Raw genomic sequence first — 12,050 nt, forward strand, 5'->3', positions numbered from 1 at the left:
AAAGAAAGAAAGAAAGAAAGAAAGAAAGAAAGAAAGAAAGAAAGAAAAATACAGAGAATAATACCCAATAAACCCCCAAGCTTTGACATATTTTAACTTTTTGCACTATTGTATTAGTTTCCTAGGGCTGCCATAAGACATTACCACAAATTTGATGGCTTAAAACAATAAAAATTTATTCTGTCAAAGTTCTAGATGCCAGAAGTCCAAAATGAAAATGTCACCATGGTTGATTCTTTCTGGAGGCTTTGAGGGAGAATCTTGCCATCTCTCTCTCCTAGCTTCTGGTGGCTGCAGGCAAACCAAGACACTATGTATCTTCTCTCCTTCTCTCCTCTTCAGAAAGATACTTGTCATTGGATTTAGGGCTCACACTGATTCAGGATGATCTCATCTCTAGATCCTTAACTTAATTACATCTGCAAAGACCCTTTTTCCAAATAGGGTGATATTCATAGGCTTTTGATGGAACATATTCTTTTGGAGGCCAACATTCAACCCAGTACAAATATTTACTTTAACCCTTACAAACAAAATGGCGTAGATATCATTGAAATTCCCTCCCCAAACCCCTTCTATCTATTTTGTTTCAGCCCCAGATGTAACAACTATCCTAAGCTTCACTAACCTGTATACTCTAGTACTTTTACTACCTTTGTAACCACAAAGAACATGCAGTTGTTTATATACAGACATTATCCTTATAAAAGATTTCTATAAATGATATCATCCACTACATTTCTTTTGCAACTTGTTTTTTTTTCACTGAACCTTAATATTTTAAGATTTACTTATGCTGATACATGTAGCTCTGATTTATCTATTTTGACTATGGTATGAATATCCCACAATTTATTTATCCAGTCTTCTGTTGAAAGAGATTTAGTCTTTTATAATTGGGGTATTATAAACTTTATGGTCATGATCATCCCAGGATGTATCTCCCTATCCTTATACACATATTATGTATGAGAATTTTATTAGGGTGAATACCCTGAAGTGGAACCAATAGTTTTTTTTTTCCCCCCTCTATTTTTCTATTCCCTAGATAAATATTAAATGTTGTTCTTAAAGGTTTGCTAACAATAAGCTATAAACTGTCTGGGCCTCATTCTGTTTTGGGAATGGATTTTTTCACTATAGTTTGTTTTTTTTTTTTTAAAGATTTTATTTATTTATTCAGGAGAGACAGAGAGAGAGGCAGAGGCAGAGGGAGAAGCAGGCTCCCCGCAGAGCTGGGAGCCCGATGCGGGACTCAATCCCAGGACCCTGGGATCATGACCTGAGCCAAAAGCAGATGCTTAACCAACTGAGCCACCCAGGCGTCCCATCACTATAGTTAAATTTATTTAATGATTATAAATATATTAAAGTTTTAAAATTTCCTTTTTAGATAACTTTGGTCATTTACATTTCTCTAGAAAATTATCCACTTTATGTTTTTGTGTTTTCAAATGTTCGGGCTTATGGCTGCTTATAATAACACACACACACACACACACACACACACACTCTCTCTCCCCCTCTCTAAAAAAAATAATAATAATAAATAAAAATAGGGCGCCTGGGTGGCTCAGTTGGTTAAGCGACTGCCTTCGGCTCAGGTCATGATCCTGGAGTCCTGGGATCGAGTCCCGCATCAGGCTCCCTGCTCGGCAGGGAGTCTGCTTCTCCCTCTGACCCTCCTCCCTCTCATGCTCTCGGTCTCTCATTCTCTCTCTCTCAAATAAATAAATAAAATATTTAAAAAAAATAAAATAAAATAATAATAATAATAATAATAATAAATAAAAATAAAGGGAGGGTGCCTGGGTGGCTTAGTCAGTTAAATGTCTGACTCTGGATTTTGGTTCAGGTCATGATCTCAGGGTTGTGAGATGAAGCCCCACGTAGGGCTCCCCTTAAGATTCTCTCTCTCCCTCTCCCCACCTTCTCTTTCTCTAAAATAAATAAATAAATAAATAAATAAAATATACAATAACATGAAATTTTGGTTTTGTAAGGTCAAAAGGCTGAATATTGGCAATTTTATATGACTTAATTGACAAAATTTATTGTGGCTTTAAATTTTCTTCTTTACCTATAATTATAAACCCTTTCAATCTTAGTATCATTGTTTGTACCTCCTGTATATTTTTAGTTTATCACCAAACATTATTTTATTAGTCTTTTTTTTTTTAAGATTTTATTTATTTATTTGACAGAGAGAGACACAGCGAGAGAGGGAACACAAGCGGGGGAGTGGGAGAGGGAGAAACAGGCTTCCCGCTGAGCAGGGAGCCCGATGCGGGGCTCGATCCCAGGACCCCAGGATCATGACCTGAGCCGAAGGCAGACGTTTAACGACTGAGCCACCCACGTGCCCCAATTTTATTAGTTTTTCAAAATGATTCCCTCTTCATTTTTTATTTTATGAATTTCTACTTTTTAAAAAATTTCTTCTTACTCCCTTTGAATTTACTTTGCTGTTGTTTTTTCCAACTTACTGAATTGAACATGGAGCCATGGATTTTTTTTTTAATTTTTTTTTTAAAGATTTTATTTATTTGACAGACAGAGACACAGTGAGAGAGGAAACAAGCAGGGGGAATGGGAGAGGGAGAAGCAGACTTCCCGCGGAGCGGGGAGCCCGATGTGGGGCTTGATCCCAGGACCCTGGGATCATGACCTGAGACGAAGGCAGACACTTAACGACTAAGCCACCCAGGCGCCCCGGAGCCATGGATTTTTAATACTTCTATTATCGGATACACATACATTTAAGGCTATACTCTCTCAGATGTATCCAAATTTTAGTAAGTAATATTTTCATTGTCATTTAGTTCTATATTTATTTCTATCTTAATTTTTCACTGAAAAGTAAATTATTTAAAAATGTACTTTTTAGGGGCGCCTGGGTGGCCCAGTCCATTGAGCATCTGACTTAGGGCTCAGGTCATAATCCCTGGGTCCTGGGATCAAGCCCTGCTTTGGGTTCCTTTCTCAGAGGGGGTCTGCTTCTCCCTCGCCCTCTGTGCTCTCTCTCTCTCTCTCAAGTAAAGAAATAAAATCTTAAAAAACAAAAAATAGGGGCGCCTGCGTGGCTCAGTTGTTAAGCATCTGTTTTCGGTTCAGGTAGGGCACCACTCTTTTTTTTTTTTTAAGGGTCACCTTAAAGATGTCACCATGGTTGATTCTTTCTGGAGGCTTTGAGGGAGAATCCTGATGAAGGGTCCGATCCCAGGGTTGATTCTTTCTGGAGGCTTTGAGGGAGAATCCTGAGAATCCTTCATCAGGCTCCATGCTTCGCAGGAAGCACGTTTCTCCCTCTCCCACTCCCCCTGCTTGTGTTCCCTCTCTCACTATGTCTCTACCTGTCAAATAAATAAAATCTTAAAAAATAAAAATAAAAATAAATAAATAAATAAAAAATAAAAATGTACTTTTTAGTTTCTACAATACATGAGTTTATTTATTTATTTGCCATCTTTTTAATAATTCATTTCAAATTTTATTACTTTTTTTCAGAGAAAATATATCAATTTTTTGGAATTTCTCTTCTTTTATGGCCTAATACATGATTTGTCTTTGAAAGAGTTTATGTGTGTTTGAAAAGAATGGGCATGTTATCATTTTGATAGTAGAGTAGTGTTTTTATATGAAGCTCATAATTGTGTAATTCAAGTCTTCTAGAGGCTTACTGATTTTTTTTTTTGACTGATCTATCAGTTTTGGATAGATGTATTAAAATCTTCCACTACGATTTCAGATTTGTAAAATTTTCTTGTGATCTTGTTCATTTTTGCTTTTTATATTTTGCCTTGGTTATTAGGCATATACAAAGCAGTTATTTTCTCTTCGTGCTTTTAAAACATTAATTCCTTTTGCCTCTAACCTCTATTTTGTTGTCTGTCCAATTGTTGATCCAATGTAGGCAATCTGTCTTTCCTTTCTGTTTGTTTTTTAAGATATTTCTCCTTGTCTTTAACATTCTGCTATTCCATCATGATGATTCTAGGTAGGTTCCTACTTGGAAATCTTATAGAGTCTCAAGGCTGCAAAGGTGCTGCCACTCAACACCCACATCCTAGGGCCAATATCCTCGTTAGTCTTACCCTGAGCTATTGGCAACTTTTGGATTTTACTACTCTGGCTTTGAGGTTTTCCCTCATTTCCAGAATTAATTGTTTTTTCTCACACTTTTTTCTTTATTAATTTATTCCATTAAAGAAGGATTTAGTAGAGGTACCTGGGTGGCTTAGTCAGTTAAGCGTCTGCCTTTGACTCAGTCATAATCCCAGGGTCCTGGGATCGAGTCCGAGTTGGGCTCCCTGCTCAGCCAGGAGCCTGCTTCTCCCTCTCCTCCCTGCTCCTGCTCTCTCTCGCTATCTCTGTCACAATCCCTGTCTCTCAAATAAATAAATAAAATCTTAAAAAAAAAAAAAAAAGACATTTAGTAGGGGCACCTGGGTGGTTCAAGTCAGTTAAGCATCCGACTCTTGGTTTCAGCTCAGGTCATGATCTCACGGTCATGACATTGAGCCCTGGGACAGGCTCCACACTCAGCATGGAGTCTGCTTGAGATCTTTACCCTTCCCTCTCTCTTCCATTCCACTCCTCCCCCCACAGCTCTCTCTCTTTCTCCCTCTAAAATAAGTAAATAAATAAAATCTTAAAATGATTTAGTAATAATTTCCCCAGCACTTCTTTGTGTTTATAGTGGGAAGAGGTGCTTTGTCAATTCTGTTGTCAATATTGAGGAATCAGAAGGGTCTGGAATCCTCTTACTCTTCTGTGAGACCATGAAGAAGCAATGAAGTCAGCCGCTTTCCACTGAGAACTTGGCACTGAGAATCAAGAAACAATATTCTTTCATCCAAAATGCCTGCATGACTTAGTATCACTGTAATTTAAAAATGTGACAACTTGTAGATAAAAATGTATAAGAGAGATGCTATTGTGAGAGGACATGTTATTATTCGCACTTTATAGAGAAGGAACTGAGGCTCAGAAGTTAAATAACTTGGGGTGCCTGGCTGGCTCAGTTGGTGGAGCATGCAACTCTTGATATTGCGGTTGTGAGTTTGAACTCCACATTGGGTATAGAGGTTACTTAAAAATAAAATCTTAAAAAAAAAAAAGAGTGGTGCCTGGGTGGCTCAGTCAGTTAAGCGTCCGACTCTTGACCACAGCTCAGGTGTTGATCTCAGGGTTGTGAGTTCAAACCCTGCATTGGGTTCCATGCTGAGCATGAAGCCTACTTAAAAAAAAAATAAGTTAAGTAATTTGTCCAAAATTACAAGGACTGTAAGTGAAACAACTGAGATTTTAAGCTATGATTCTGAGACCAAAGCACATACTTTCCCTACTAGTTGCTTTCTAGGAAATTGTAATCTTTATAACAAGAAGAGACATATTTAAAAGGTAAAAACTAAAAAATCAGAATATATTTAAGGGCTAAAGTGTATAGTACAGAAAAAACTATAAAAGGAAGCTATCAATGTGATATATATATATATATATATATATTCCTTTTGAGAGAGATGAAATAGCTGCATGCCAACTGAATGCATTCCTCACAGATAGAATTACCTGTTGAGTACAGTTTTGGAGGAGCTCACCAGATGGCATTCCAAATGAGAGATACTCACACGGACTGTGGAGGTATAATGGCTTTCAAACATCTGTCTGTCTCTCTGGCAAATAATATTGCTTTGAAAGGTGGATTTTTTTTTTCTCTCTTTTGAATGTTATGTCCACTTGTAAAGAGAGGTACGTCTCCCTTATATTGACTGGATCTGTGTAGACATCTGATTGTGTGTGGCATTTAACCCAGTGATATTGGATGATTCTGAGGGCAAAGGTGCTCTAGCTGATTTTATTGCCCCTAATATTCCCATTCTTATTTCTTCATAAGACAAAGGGATATGATTTTGCAAGCAAATATGCTATTTCCATGTAAAGTTGATGATACCTGATGTCCTGAATTTTAATTCTAATGTTTTTGGCTGTATATAACAGAAAACTCAACTAAAAGTGACTTAAACAGTAAGGAATTAATTTTTCCATAAAGGAGTTCTGGAGATAGAGTGATTTCCAGGTTGGTTAATTTAAGAGCCCAGCAGTGCCATCAAAGACTCTCTCCATGAAAAATGTGGCTCTTGACATGTTTTCTTGCTCCTATACCTGGTGTGTTGGTTTTTGTCCTCCTGCTTTTCTCATCATGGTTCCAAGATGGCTGCCTCATCTCCAGGCATCTTTCCCTCATACAGCAATGTTGAGATATCATAAAGGGGCAGTTTTCCCTCACAATGGCAGAAAAACCTTTCCCAGAAGCTGTCGTGGAAAAGTTTCTTTCAAGTCGTGTTTGCTAGAGTTACCTTACACATCCATTCCTAAACAATCAATGGCAAGAAAAATGGAATTTCCACAATGGACTTTGCTAACAGAGACTTACTCTTTGGAGCTAGAGAAGGACTCCTTCACTGAGCACATGGCCATGATAAGGGTGAACCAAGCCAGGGTTCTGTTGGTAAGCAATATTGGAGGGACTGGCTGTTGATAGGCAACTAACAGTACTTACAACATTTAAGTCCTGTTGGACAAGGGAAATGTGCTCACAGTTATTAGCTTGGCCAATGGTTTGAAGAAGGGGGACTATCATTATTTAACCACCAAAGTGCTATGAATGACATTTTGGTTTTGACCACAAATATGTTATCCTTTTCAGTTCATGAAGCTTGAGTCTATATCTTAAAATAGTATAGTTTTGTCTTCTCAAAAAAGCATTCCCCTCCTTTTTTTTTTTTAATCAAAAATTTCACCACTCCAAACAAATGAATCTTTTAGGCACTGCTAATCACTTTACCTCCTTCCCGAACCATAGAACTGAGCATGTGACTCAGCATGGGCAAAATATACTCATCTCTCTGGACACAGTGATTGGTCTCTGATGGGCACACAGGCCAGGCTAGGTCAGTGTCTTTCTCAAGATTTATCTAACTGGAGATGAAAGAAAATAATAATTTTTTGAGAGTTAGGGTAAGATTCAAACAGAATTATAAGCCTACACACAAATGCAGCCATGATTCTAGAGGCATAGTTATGGCTGGCTTGAAACAGTGAAAGCACATGCAGAAAAAAAAAACAGAAGCAAGATATGGAGTGGAGAGAGGGAGAAAGAAAGGACAGAAACAGAGACATGGTAGCATTTAATTTCCTGAACCCCTCATTTCTGACCCTCTTAAGAATTTGTGATTTGAACTTATGAGTTCTTTTTTGTTTAAGCTAATTTGAATGAGATTACTCTTAATTGCAACTAGAAGAGTCCTGACTGAACAGAGTCTTTAATTACCTAAAGTATAGTTAGTTAAACTATAGTTGAGGAGAGGCCATTGTACAATGGAGGAACTGTATCAGTCAAGATTCAATCAGGAGGTAGAAACCACACAGTAATTTGAACAGAAGAAGTTTAATATAAAGAAATATTAACCATAACAGAGAATCAGAATAATGAAGGAAGGGATAGTAAGAAGTAAAGGGAGCTCTCAATAATATAGGAATAGCAGCTCTCATGGAGTAGCCCCTACGCCAAGGGCTGAGATAGGGTAAATGTGGAAGAATCTCCCAGCCTGTCTAGTTTTAGAGCAAGACCTTGTTGCAGTAGGTGGGGCAGGGAACTCACTGAAAGGCAGAGAAGTCTCTGTGGTGCCACGTTAGTGCACCTCGGAAATACACCCTGCTAAGACAAGATGTTAAAGAAGAGGTATCTTGCTGGAAGCATTCCACTACAAAACCAGCTCGGTGGGCTGCCACGGGAAGCTTCTGGCTCCTAGGTGCTGCTGACCACTGTGCCCTTCAGTGGTCCAGTTCTGGAGAAAACTCATGCATTGCTGGTTGCCAGAGTTGCCGCCTATACTCCAGTAGCCTGCTGCAAGGCACACAGGGACTGGGAAGGTAAACAGCTTCTTCCTGCAATGTCTCTCCAGCAGTCCCTGCTCTCAAGGCTTAATGTTGTGTCAGTTGGCAAAGAAAAAATATTTAAAATATTTGAATATTAAAAAGATCAGAGCCTGACAGGAACTTTTATTAGGCTTTCTTCCTTAAGTTAAAATGAAACTATGTACCCAGAGGGAAAGAAAAACCTTCTGAAGCCTTTGTGGAAGAATTTACTAAAATATTCAAAAGACAGATAGCTCTAAATCCAGAACACAGAAGTCCTTTGATTTCCATCTTACTTGGAAATCTTCTCCCTGATATAAAGAAGTAAGTTGAGGATAATGCAATTGGATGGGTGGATCAACATGTGATGTGATATAAGTAGAAACCAAATTCCTGGAGGAATTGAAAGCAACTATCCTTATCTTACAAATATTTGCAAAACCAGAAATTCAGCTCCAGACATAATTCAAATTCTACCTATCCGTTTTACCAATGCCAAAACCTCCCCTACTTATCTCAAAAGGCTTGTAAATATTGTAAAAATTCTGGCCTTAGGGAACAAAAATTCTTCCTCAAGGAACTGGCATTCTTTCTTTGTGCCTTTGAGGTGTAAATGTTCTACCTGGTCTTCTCCAACAACTCTTATCTATGTCATCTCTTTGAAATACAAACTTCAGAGAGATAATCCTTATCAGAATCAACATAATAAAGGAAGTTGATGCAAATGAAGAATCTAAAGAAATCTAAAGAATCTAGAAATCTAAATCTAGCCATCAGAACAGGTTAACTTATTCCAACTGTTCTTTTATAAGCTAGTGAGTTGCATTATCATACATGTCTCAGGGGTAAAATTTCAAAATGAAAACTATAAGGTCTCTGTATCTGTCTGCATGTTTAAATGTATCTCTATACATGTGTTGTAAATGTAAATTTTCTACCTGGGATTGAATTGTTAAAATTAATTTGTAGAAGAGTTCTGTTTAATTGACTTAAAACTAAGTGCTTATATGAATTGAGTATTCATAAAATTCTAAAAAATATAATAGATATAGGTTCATGTGATATTGTAAATATTTGGTATTAAAGCTAATTTAATTTTGTTGGTTTAATTAAAAAAGACATGTCTTTGGAATTATTAACATTGAATGTAATGCAGACACACAACTTTTATTCTACCTGGATTTATTAGTCAAGTAAGTTCATGTTATCCCTTTCATGAAATTTGTCAGCACGAAAAATCTTTATGATATGCCTATGTTAAAAAACTTTCCAGATCCTTTTGGTAACCTAAAACTTTAAAGTTTTCTAAATTAAATTAAATGACAAATAGCTAATGAATATCTATATAATTTCCAAATAAGATAAAATACTGAAACCTTAATTCCTGAACATAGGTTTATCCACTTTTGGTTTTCTTCTACGGATAAAACGAAAAATAATTTATATTAGGAAACATGTCAGGATACTTGGGTGGCTCAGTCAGTTAAGCGTCTGCCTCTGGCTCAGGTCAGGATCCCAGGGTCCTGGGGTCGAGTCCCGAGTTGGGCTCCTTGCTCAGCGAGGAGCTTGCTTCTCCCTCTGCCTGCCACTCCTCCTGCTTGTGCGCTTCCTCTCTGACAATTAAATAAATAAAATCTTTAAAAAAAAAAAAAAAAAGAAAGAGGGGCGCCGGGTGGCTCAGTCGTTAAGTGTCTGCCTTCGGCTCTGGTCGTAATCCCAGGGTCCTGGGATCGAGCCCCACATCGGGCTCCCTGCTCCGCGGGAAGCCTGCTTCTCTCTCTCCCACTCCCCCTGCCTGTGTTCCCTCTCTCGCTGTCTCTCTCTCTGTCAAATAAATAAAACCTTCAAAAAAAAGAAAAAGAAAAAGAAAGAAACATGTCTAATACACTAATACTGAAAAATGTATGAGAAAGTATGCATTTCTAAAAATTATAAAAAGAATTTACAGGTCTGCCAATCCACAGACAGCTAATATAGGAGATAGCTCACAGCTGTTTTCTTCTTAATTTCCATTAGAAATTAAGGTTTTTAGGGGTTAAGAATTCTAGTATTGCAATTAAAGCTACTAGGAACATTAAGGGAAACATCTCTATATGCAAGGATATGTGTTTTCAGTAAAAGAATTGATGAGGAATGGAGATGTGTTTTTGCCAAGGGAAAAGAATGTAGATTTGTCCTAAAGTAAAACTGGTTATTTCAAAATGGGAAAAAGAGAATAAAATACAAAATGGTATAGAAAATGGGGAAGAGGGGGCACCTGGGTGGCACAGTTGATTAAGCAATGGACTCTTAGTTTCAGCTCAGATCATGAGTCCTGCATCAGGCTCTGTGCTCAGTGCAGAGTCTGAGTTTCTCTCTCCCTCTCCCTCTGCTTCCCCACCCCCCATTCTCTTTCTCTCTAAAATAAATAAATAAATAAATATTTTTTTCAAAAAAGAAAGAAAATTGGGGAGAGAATTTTACCCTGTGAAGCCAAATTGGCTAAAAATGGAATTTTTATTGTAAGGTTTTAAAATATAAGCTTTAATATCAATAGTGTAATTATATAAAACTAAAACATTATTTTTTTCCTTTTTTTTTAAGATTTTATTTTTTTAAGTAATCTCTACACACAACATGGGGCTCAAATCAGAACTCCAAGATCAAGAGTCTCATGCTGCACCAACTAAGACAGCCAGGAGACCTTAAAACTTAATTTTCTTTAATTTGCTAAAAGGACAGTTTTCTTGGACTATTGAGCTGTTCCTGATAAGAGACTCTGTAAAAGGTTTTTCTTTGCCTTTTAAGTAATCTGCCTAGAAAACAAAGATTCTGTGTTTTGTCAAAATAATTTCCTATACTGTATCAGGTCTCTGAATACTTTTGCTCACAAAAACAAATACCTTCTGTATTTGCCTTTGAAGTCTTTTATTGTCACTCTGGTCCAATAGATGATTAAATGTTGTTTCACAATGATCTGCAATCCTAGTCACATGTCCAAATCCTTTTGATATTTTTGACAAATTTCCCAAATTCAAATTCTAAGTGAAGTCCTTTTGACCTCAAACTAACTGGGATTTTAAAGAGTGTCCCTGGAATATCTCAAAAGATTTCTTCTCCTTCTTTGTAAAAGAGAGATGCTAAACAAATTGGCTAAATTGATATGTTAAAATTCTGTTAAAACTTTGTCAATTAAGCAATGCTAATCTTTAGATTATATATATATATTTTTAAAGATTTTATTTATTTGACTGAGAGAGAGCAGCGAGAGAGGGAACACAAGCAGGGGGAGTGGGAGAGGGAGAAGCAGGCTTCCCGCGGAGCAGGGAGCCCGATGCGGGGCTCGATGGGGGCTCGATGCGGGGCTCGATGCAGGGCTCGATGCAGGGCTCGATCCCAGGACCCTGGGATCATGACTTGAGCCAAAGGCAGACGCTTAACGACTGAGCCACCCAGGCGCCCCTTTAGATTATATTTTTGTAGATATATGTTATATGTCCCAGAAATTGAATGAAAGTCTAGAAATCTTATATGTCCTGGTATAATGTTTTCAGCCATAATTTTAGTACTATTTTATAATGTTGTATGTCACAGAAATAAACAAATGTCTTTGTCAATTGCATTGTAATTAACTTTAATCAGATCTTTAACTGTGGCCATTTTTAAGTCTTTGTCATTTACAGAAGTTACTGTTTTACTCTGATGTTTTTGAGGGTGTGTTTCATCTTCAGAGAGAGATTCATAGAAAAGACCCTGACAAGTACAGACTTCTCATAACTTTAAGATCATCCCATTGAGCTGAGTAAGAATTTACAGAACTCTAAGGCAAAACTTGATTCATGAAACTGCTAGCAGCAGAACAAGAGTTAATAAAATGGGATTGAATGAATTGATGAGATTCGATGAGGGAACAGAAGGCAAGCTGAAGACACAGCCTAAGCTGACACCCGGCAACCTCCCCCCAACCTCCTGGGTGGGACAGTGTGATACTCTTCCAGGAATCTCCCAACTGTCTTAATGTTAATGCCTTGCTAGAGGGGAAAAACAACCTTAACCTGACAATGGCAAGGCCTCTAGTATCTTGTAGGTCCTCCTTAGCATACGAAAGTTCTCTTGAAACCTCCCTTTTCCTTACCTCCCCCAACCCCATA

This window comes from Neomonachus schauinslandi, chromosome 3 (genome assembly GCF_002201575.2).
Source record: "Neomonachus schauinslandi chromosome 3, ASM220157v2, whole genome shotgun sequence".
Lineage (NCBI taxonomy): Eukaryota > Metazoa > Chordata > Mammalia > Carnivora > Phocidae > Neomonachus > Neomonachus schauinslandi.